Source organism: Papaver somniferum, chromosome 5, assembly GCF_003573695.1.
Source record: "Papaver somniferum cultivar HN1 chromosome 5, ASM357369v1, whole genome shotgun sequence".
NCBI classification, from domain to species: Eukaryota; Viridiplantae; Streptophyta; class Magnoliopsida; order Ranunculales; family Papaveraceae; genus Papaver; species Papaver somniferum.
In genome coordinates this window covers 168,019,443-168,029,683 of record NC_039362.1, presented here as the reverse complement: position 1 = coordinate 168,029,683, position 10,241 = coordinate 168,019,443, and positions in this window count along the sequence as shown.

The window sequence follows — 10,241 nt, the reverse complement described above, 5'->3', positions numbered from 1 at the left end:
TATTTATCTTTCGTCAGAATCATTCATCAACCACCGTAAAATAATAACAAGTACTGATATCCCCAAAAATCCTTGTATCCCTGGATACAGAAGCGCTCGACTACCAGATTATATCCATCCGAACCATCACGAATAAGCTCTTAGGGTGTAACCCAGTTGAACGTATTGGGGTTTGTGAATTTAGGTTGATCCTAGCATCAAACCCATAAGCACGGTCTGCTTACTAGTGTTGTTTTCACAGATTTCTTCACATAATCTCTCTGCGAGGTCTCACGTTCTCTACTTGTGTATGAGATGATCAACTATTACACATATCTCACAACTCTCGACTAGCAATAGAATGATCAATAGAATAATCCAATTGTACACTTAAAAAATCTAGAAATCAATCATAAATCCTAAATATAGTGAAATCAAACGATGAGGATTAAAAATTCAAACAAACTTGTATTATAATCAAGATTCATACTTATAACACTGAATTCATCCTTAATCAACAAAAGTTTATCTACTCATATTTCAAAGAAAAAGAAGAAGATGAAAGAATGAATGGTTTCTTCCTAGAGGGGTAAACCCTAGGTTTTGATGTAGAACTGTATCATGAGATGTATATATCTTATGGAGATCCTTGGATGTCTCTTTTATAGCTTTCAATGTTTGGCCTTCAAGAATCCTAGTCGCTTCAGGAATCCGGCCCTAAAAAGTTGGGGAAAAAAAATGCCTAAAAGAGTTCGTGAAATTTGGCCATTAGGGTACACGTACCAGGTATGTGGATCCTTCTTATTCTAAAAATCCATGGAATTTTGGTACGCGTACCTTTAAAGTTCACGAAATCCCATATTCCGACGATAGAGGTACCCAGTATGCATACCCTTATACTGTCTTCGATATTCGATAAGCTTGTTTTTCCCATAACTTCTTCATCCATCTCGGAATTTTGCGTTCTATTCTTAAATTAATTTTATTCAAGATGATGATGAGAAATACTGAATTTGAATGATTTGAACCTGGTCTTTGGCCCGTATCTTGATTTTGAGCACTTTTGCTCATTTTCATGGCACTTTTTCTACTTCTCTTCGACTTGGGCACTTGGATACTTGGAGTACTTCTCTTCTCAACTCATTTATAGATTTTTTAATTCTTATTGAGATGATTCACCTAAAATAAACAAATAAGATAAAACAAAAGTAACAAAAAGATAACTTGCAAGTATTATATCTAAAGCAAGTATGTAATAGACACTACAATCATATGCACTTATCAGATATTACAGCTTGTTGTCTCTCTCCTGCTTCATTTAACATGGAAGGTGATCCCCCCACCCCCCACCCCACCACCCACCCCATGAGTTCTTTGATAGTCAAATATCTTAATATAGTAAAGCATGAGATGCCTACTCGATATATATGTTAGTGCATGATCTAGCGCTATGCAGTGCAACAAGAATGAACATGCACAAGACTACTTGTTGGTTGTCACCCATACATAGGATTGGACAGAGAATTGGGCCATCAAATTTTTGAGCCCATATTGGCTTATAGGATTGGTATCCCACTCTTTGTAGTTGGTAGTGTTTGTCCATATTGTGATAGAAATATTTTGATAGAAATATGGAAATATTGTGATATAAATATAGTGATCATGCTCTTCATTGTCCGCATTGAGTAGGTTTGAAGTTCCTACATGACCTAATCCGCGATGCTCTTGGAGATATTTGTTTTCGAGCAAGAATACTGGAACAAAAAGAAGTTTCATTAGGATTTCTATTGAATGATGGTGGTGACCTATGGTCGACGGATATTATGTCCTACAACTGGGATAATGGGCATGATACGTGTTTAGATGTGACATGCATTTAACCCTTCACATGAGGTGGTGTTTTTACATTCATACAAGGGCAAGCAGTGGCTAATGTGGTGTCACGAAATTGATACAAGTACCTTGATAAATGCACTGCACATGGTTATGGTTTTGGCACCTTGGTCTTCACGACTTTGGACATTTGATACATATGCATCCTTCAAAGAAAAAATTATGCTGCCCCAATAATACGTTTCTTCTTAAAAGTATGTATCCAACCATAGAAAACATCTAAGATAAAGTATTAAATCAAATAAATGCCATCTTCGAAACAAATTAAGTTGTCGAAAGTCATTTAAGGCTCGACTGCAGACATTTCTTGGCAGTTCAGAGAAATGATTGAAGATATAAACATTTTATTGAAGTCTTTTTGTTATTTGGTAGTGTAAGCACATCAAAAGATTAAAAAATAATTATATTTTTAGCTAAGTCGGAGCGTAAGCAGTGCTACTAGACTAAGTGTTCTGTAGCCATTGGTCACAGTGTATCAAATAACATCATTTCTTAAATAATGATTTGTCTTTTGCATCAAAAAATAAATAAAAATAAACAGGCTTTCAGTTAGACGTCCAACAAATTCCATACCATCATTTTTACAGTTTTAAATATGATTTTTGAACTAAATAAAAATTTTAAATTTTTTTTATTTCGATCCACCTATGATTTAATTAGAATTAATTAACACATAATACTAACTCTTATAGTCCCTCAACTTTAGAGATTCAAGATAAAAAAGTGGCCAAGTCCTCTGATTGAAGTTGTGGTTCAAACGATCGCTTGAATGCAAAGTTAAATCAACTTTGTTGCGCCAAATGGATGGGCGTAAAAAAAACACTTTTATTCCAAAACATTTGGCATAGAAAATATAAACCATCAAATTAAAAATCTATCCTGGCGATATAACGGCTCCATATTTTTATGCCAAACCATTAGGCGTCGAAATATAGTCATTAGATTAAAACATCAGTTGGTCAACGACTCCAATTATTGCGCCAAACCATTAGGCGTATCCATTACTCAATATTTAATCAAGATAAAAGTCAGTCCTTACATCATGCTGATGTGCCCTATCATGAATTTTAAAAGTTGAAAAACGAAAAGAGTTAATCTAACTATCAGAGATGATTTTTATGTTCAAATATCATATTATTGCAACATATGAAAGGCTTCACAATTGAAGGTCGAAGACCTCCACAAATTATTTTCATGACCCACTGTTGGACATGCTATACGGGATGCTTGGGTTATACATTATCACATTCTGCCTAGGTTATTTACTAGATTATGCTTAAATATCTAGCAGTACATATGTTGTTGTACTGATCAAATTAAAACCTTAATTATGTTTTAATATCTAACCGTACATATCTTGTTGCACTGATTAAAAACCTCGATTATGCTTCAATATCCAGCAATACATATCTTGTTGCGATGATTAAAAACCTAGGTCATGCTTGAATATCCAACACTATATATCTTATTGTATTGATTTAAAACTTAGATTATGGTTGAATATTCAGCAATACCTGTTAGACACATGCTCGGTTGAACCCACTGTTAGAGCATAGCTCGGTTGAACCCACCAAGCGTTGGTATGTCAAGTTTGGTTGTTATATTTTAGTGAGCCAAAACTCATTTTAAGAGTCGCTTGAATATGTACTAGAGTCAACTTCATATAGGTTAGCTTGAAAGTATTAGGATATGAGACATTACAAGTATTGCGAAGACTTGAAGAAGTAAGGAGCTACAACGACAACATCATCCTTCCACTTGAGGTTAGTGATATTTGAATTGAACAGTTTCGTTCCCTAATGTATCTTTCAAGTCGTGCATATTGAAAACAAAACTGCGAAGCATGAATGATTATACTCTAGTTAGACGTAGTATTAAGGAATACAATATGAGGTTTATTGCTTAACCATTAAACTTTGTAGATAAGACAACGGCATAATCGTTTGAATGCTATTGTGATTATGTATGGGTATAAGGTGAAGATTTCATCCTAGGAAACAATGTTTTACATTTGTTTTAAAGAAGTAAATTCATGAACTTGTTTTGTGAATCAAAAGAGAAATCGCCAGGAATTATTGGTATTGTTATTCGTTGCATATATTTTGAACTACCAATATGTATGATTAGTATAACCGCTCATGACTTGTTTATTTTCTTGGTAAAACTATTCACAAAGGCCTGACTTTGTATTGGTATGACTTTTATTAGTGGAACCGATCTTAAGTAATCACCTGAGATTGTATGATCAATTCAGTGTTATTGGTATGACCGACTCTGGGTAAAGAGGAACCGATCCTAGTAAGAGGTGAAACCTATCACAAAGGGGAATTGATATTTGTATGAGGTGCAACAAGTTTTTAGTAGAAAGGAGAACCGATCCTATGGACATGTGCAACACGTTTTTAGGAAAAGGGGAATCGATCCTATGGACATATGCAGCAAGTACAAGTTAGATACCATATATATGTGGGGAACAGATCCTATTACATAGTCAACCGAATTTTGGTAACTAGCGTGACTATGCAAAGTACCCACATGGAGGTAGAACCGAAAATTGTTTTGGTAAAACCGTGAAACCCATGTTTAGTGATTGAGTGCTCTTGATCAATCACGTAGTTCTTGGAAGTCAGATGAACCAATTATAAACTTGTTTAGAAGTGTGGCATATCGGTTTCAAGATTGTAAGTATGAAAGAGGACTTACAAAGTAAAGATGTCGACATACTTTGAACATGTGCAGTAACGCTTATCTTTAATTGTTCAAAGATATTCCTTAATAGCTAAAGGGAGAAAATCCCGGATCGAATAAAATAAATTGAGAATCTTTTATTCAAGGTTTTTAATTTTATTTTGGAAAATAAAAATTAGTAATGTGCATTTACTAATATGAGATTTTCTAAGAGATTTTCGGTCATTATTTGGACAAAGCATTTCCAGGAATTATGGAAACCGAATCTGGAATATATTGCATATCTTGAGAATATTTTAGGTTTTGGAAATTCCTTGGTGTCCAAACTTCATTGGTCTATAAATATCAAAGTTTGCATTTCGAGCAAACTAATCCTCAGAGACAGCAAAACTATCTCAGTTGTGCTGTTACTGGTGAAGCCGCCTATTCGGAGAGGAGAGTAACCTAATTAGGCGAAATCCCTTACAACCGCTCAGTTTAAAGCCTTCTTTGGGATTGAGAAGCTCTATTAGTACCGTTGGTGGAAAACTAGATAATTGCGGTTTATCTTTTGTTTTCGATTGATTTGATTGACTAACCGTGGTTGAATTTGGATTGCACCTAGTTTGTTTATGCTTGAGAATATTCTCTTCTAATATAATATTCACTCAAAATAGATCAAAGTTTCAACGGGGATCTTTAGACTGTTTGTAGATCTAAATAAGTCTTGTGATAATCCATTATTAACAGACTCCGTTCTGTGCGTGATTGATCACAAGAGATTCAAGTTGATTGTGTGCAGGTGTTTATTGAAGATCTAAGAAGATTTGAAGACAAAGACGACTTTGAAGATTTCTGATTTAGGTTGATAATCTTTGGTGTGCACAATATTTGTTTCGGTAAAAGAGGATCCAACTATAATCGGTTTATCCTTGTGGTAGATTAGATTGATTAGTTATGTAGATCGGCATCAATACAATTCTTTGTAATTAAAAGTATTGATTGCAAAATCTTAACAATTACTTTGGTAGTTGATAATAAGATAGATCTAAGAACCTGACAAAGGAGTTTATTGAGATAAACAGAAGAGCCTTTTGTCGAACTCACATCACTTGGTTGAAAAGAGTTGATACCAAACAGATTTGTTGTTCCTTTACTGTTTGGAATACGAACCAAAGGAATTGTTCCAAGTACGTGACTTTTTACAGGTCGGAGGCGTGGGAACACAGACAGAACTAGGTGAACTATAGGTTTAGTTGCTTGGTCTCAACTATACGAAGTTGGTTTGATTTTGTATAGCGGCTTAATCCTGAGAGTATTCAATTATGGACAAGGTCCGGGGTTTTTATGCATTTGCGGTTTCCTCGTTAACAAAATGTTGCTGTGTCATTTACTTTTATTTTCCGCAATTATAATTGTTGTTATTATAATTTAAAGTAAATTACACAAACATTAATTCCTATTTATTTGATAAGTAATCCTATTGTATTTGGTTAAGTCTGAACATTTTATCAAGTAAACATACTTCGTCGTTGCATTGTCTCGATCTCGTATCCATAGACGATCCCAAGAAGTGTGAACCGATTTGTTTTATTGTCTCGACTCAGTCCATAGACAATCACTTTCGGAGAAAGGACTTATAGGTGGAAAAGTTTTAGATTGAGGTATATTTGGGTACCCTCGTCTTTTTCAATTGGTATCAGAGCAGGCAAACACGAAAAGATCTAACAATCTGTGTTTGGTGTGATCCAACCTATATGAAAATGAATCTAATGAGTGATTCAATTAACATAACAACAGGATTTGATATCCTCAAGGTCCCATGATGGAGGACACGAATGAAGAGTGCAATACTCTCATTAAAGGAATCATCTAAAAGTTTGTTAAGAACTTGCGATTTCTCAAGAAAAACTCTCTTAGATCTAAGAGACAATTCTCTGATTTCCACTTATGATGAATCTCTCATACAAGGAAATCGATACATGTTTCTCAATGGTAATCTGAATGGGTTACTGAATACTTCCCATGTTGCTTCTACTTCTCCTCGTGATCATCCCACTAAGAGAAATTGTCATATCAAAATCTTAAGGTTTGTGAATCGTACCTTTGGTCCTTTATCTACAATATTTACAAACAATCTTGTTGGATTAGATTTTAGAAGCAATCTTATGGAAAGGTATTTTCAAACAGAGAAACAAATAACTCGAATTTTTCTTGATAAAGTAAGAACTCTTACTACACTAAACACCATTATTGTAATAAAAATCAATTACAATATAATTCGAGTTAAGAAAATACTTCAGATATATGGTCTTAAAAGGAAGTATTGTTTCATCTTATCTATGAAGAGTAGCCATACACATTCACCACACTATGGTTTCCTTGAAGCCTGTGATAGGCTAAAAGGTATGAGTAATCTAGATGAGTCGAACTGTGCCTCTTGGGTTATTGTTCATTTCCGTGGGCTATTTAGGCTCCTAAATATCCATGAATGGATTGGTATCATTCCTATTGAAAGAATCTATTACCGAAAATATGTTTTCTTAAAAATAAATGTTTTCTCAATATCGGAAATAATATTTTCGGACAAGGTAAACTTTTTGATTCCTCAAAATATTTATCTTGAAGCTTTCGTAAGCATACTTTCAAGGATGATACCGAATGAAGAGCTAAGGAGAAAACTGACAACAATGATTCTCTCCAAGAAACTTGCTCGAATGTTCGAGGGAAAGTGCTACCAAATTCTCTATGTGGTGAATGGAGTAATTTGTGGAGAAATTGTTAGTGAATACTGCATTCACAAGATTGAAAAATATCTTGGCTACTTAGATTCAGACAGAGTAAGTCTGTGTAACAACAATTGTTATCATACAATCCAACTCATACCATCTTCAAAGGTGCATGCATCTAGCCTTCTTGATGGTGTACTAGACCTCATCGGGAGAAGGGTCATACTTGATGAAAGAGCAGATGCTGAATGGAGACGTGTTCTCTTCTATAAGGAGTTACTAAAGACTGCCAATGAGAATCACTCAGATGATATTATACATCTTACCAGAATCCTTGACCATTATGGGGATTCTTGTGGAAGTTTCAATGTCTTTTTGATGAAATTTCACCCAAAAAACAAGTAGGGTGAGTGAACTCTTGGATGAATCCAAGTTGATGAACAAGGTTAAACTTTTGTTCAAAAAGGGGGATGAAAAATAGACATCAATTTTTGATTTCTTTCAATGATTGTATTAGGTCTATTATGAAAAAAGCTATCTTATTATGAATAAAATTATTTGATTTATAATTTTTCTTGTGATAGTTTTTGATTTACATTGCCTGTGCTTGAATGCTTTATCTTATTGCTATGTATGTTTATGGGATGTTTGATTTCGGTTTTACTACCTTGATATTCGATCTCATAATGTTGTGAACCCTTATGATTGGGTGACTTTTTGGTTTAGCAAGATTAAGTTCTAGCCCATGTTGGTAGGCTTTATCAAAGGATCATGAGGGGTTCTGATAGAAACAATATGTGAAAAAGTCACAATATGTTGAATCATTTGGTTTAGCATAAAATCATATGTGTTTCGAGGTGTTCAAAATTTGCTTGCAATAGTTAAAAAACGGTTTTCAACCTTTCTCTGGTAAAGGTTGGTTGTTGTTATTCTTTCGTTTTGCATAAGGCTGACAACATAATGATATTTCGATATCAATTATACCTAGAAGAAGATGCAAACATATTGGAGAAGAGGATGCGAAATTTAAGGTAACAATCTTGTTAGTTAATTGTTTTCCTGTTTAAGAAAAGCCTGATTTTATTGCGTATATTTATTGCTTTTGTTTAACAAAATTTCGGTACAATTGGTGTTTTATTCCATTATTGTGTATGGATGTGCGTGTGATTCAATTGGTTCTGGTTAAGAAAAACTATTGTTATCTTGATTTATTTTATGGTATCAATCGTTTAGGCTTACAAAATTTTGGTGCAATTGCGGTGCTTTAATGTCTATGTTGTTTCAATTGCTTCCGGTTGAGGTGAATAATTATGCAAGTTGATTTATTTGGTTTGTATGAATTGTTTATGGCTTAATGAAAGAAAATGTTTACGGTATGAATTGTTTAGTCCAATTCAATTCCGGATAAGAGAAAGTAAGTTAATTCTGATCTTAGTTAGACTTATCAAAATGGAGGTTTCGGTTATTCAAGTCTAATCGAATGCCTTAACAAGAAATGCTAGTTAACTAACACAATACTTGTCTTTTTTTAAAAGTTAAAGGTATAAATTATATGGATAATTAGAACCTGATGAGAAAAATAGAGTTATCTTTATTTTGGTTTTATCGAACAAGCGATTGTATTTGTACAATCGGTTTAGCAAAGTAACTAAGGTGCTTAGTCGATTTTTTGTTTGCTAAACTATTAGGGAAAATTGCTTCGGGAAATTGTTTCCTTGGTAACATATCAAAATAAAATTACTTTGTAGTTTCGGTTTTGATATTGGTTATCAAAAATGGTGTGTGGAACCCTCGTGCTTAACTCTATAGGTTGCAAGTCTATTAAGATTTATAAGATCCTTTCGGTTTGTCGTTTATTTCTTTCGTTTCTTTGTCATTTTGTGACAAAAAGGGGGAGAAATATATGGAGTAAACAAGTGATACTGGTATTGATTTATATGATTGGTATCACTAAGGGAAAGGACATTGGTTCTTAAACGTTTATATAACGAAAGAGTAAAAGCATAGACTAAGGGGGAGTAGCATATCATATGATACTTGTAGTTATATGGACTACAAAGGAATAACAAAGACGTGTGGATTGAAAATTTACTTATCTTACCTTTAGGGGGAGTATTAGCTTTGTTATTATAATGTCAACATCAGTATTTATGGATTGAATGTATACAGGTTATTGTGTTGTTGAATTCGGGAATCAAGCATATGTGTAATGAATTATTGTAATTTGTTTATCCATATGATGTAAGAGTTTTGTCACTAAAACTCATTTTAGAGTCGCTTGATTATGTACTAGAGTCAACTTCGTATGGTTAGCTTGAAAGTATTAGGATATGGGACATTACAAGTATTGCGAAGACTTAAAGAAGTGAAGAAGTAAGGATCTACAACGATAACATCATCCTTCCACTTGAGGTTAGTGATATTTGACTTGAACTGTTTCATTCCCTTACGTATCTTTCAAGTCGTGCATATTGGAAACAAAGCTGCGAATCATGAATGATTATACTCTAGTTAGACGTAGTATTAAGGAATACAATACGAGGTTTATTGTTTAACCATTAAACTTTGTAGATAAGACATCGACATAATCGTTTAAAAGCTATTGTGATTATGTATGGGTATAAGCTGAAGATTTCATCCTAGGAAACAATGTTTTACATTTGTTTTAAAGAAGTAAATTCATGAACTTGTTTTGTGAATCAAAAGAGAAATCGCCAGGCATTATTGGTATTGTTGTTCATTGCATATCTTTTAAACTACCAATATGTGTGATTAGTATAACCTCTCGTGACTTGTTTATGTTCTTGGTAAAACTATTCACAAAGGCCTGACTTTTGTATTGGTATGACTTTTATTAGTGAAACTGATTTTAAGTAATCACCTGAGATGGTATGATCGATTCAGTGTTATTGGTATGACCGACTCTGGGTAAAGAGTAACCGATCCTAGTAAGAAGTGCAACCTATCACAAAG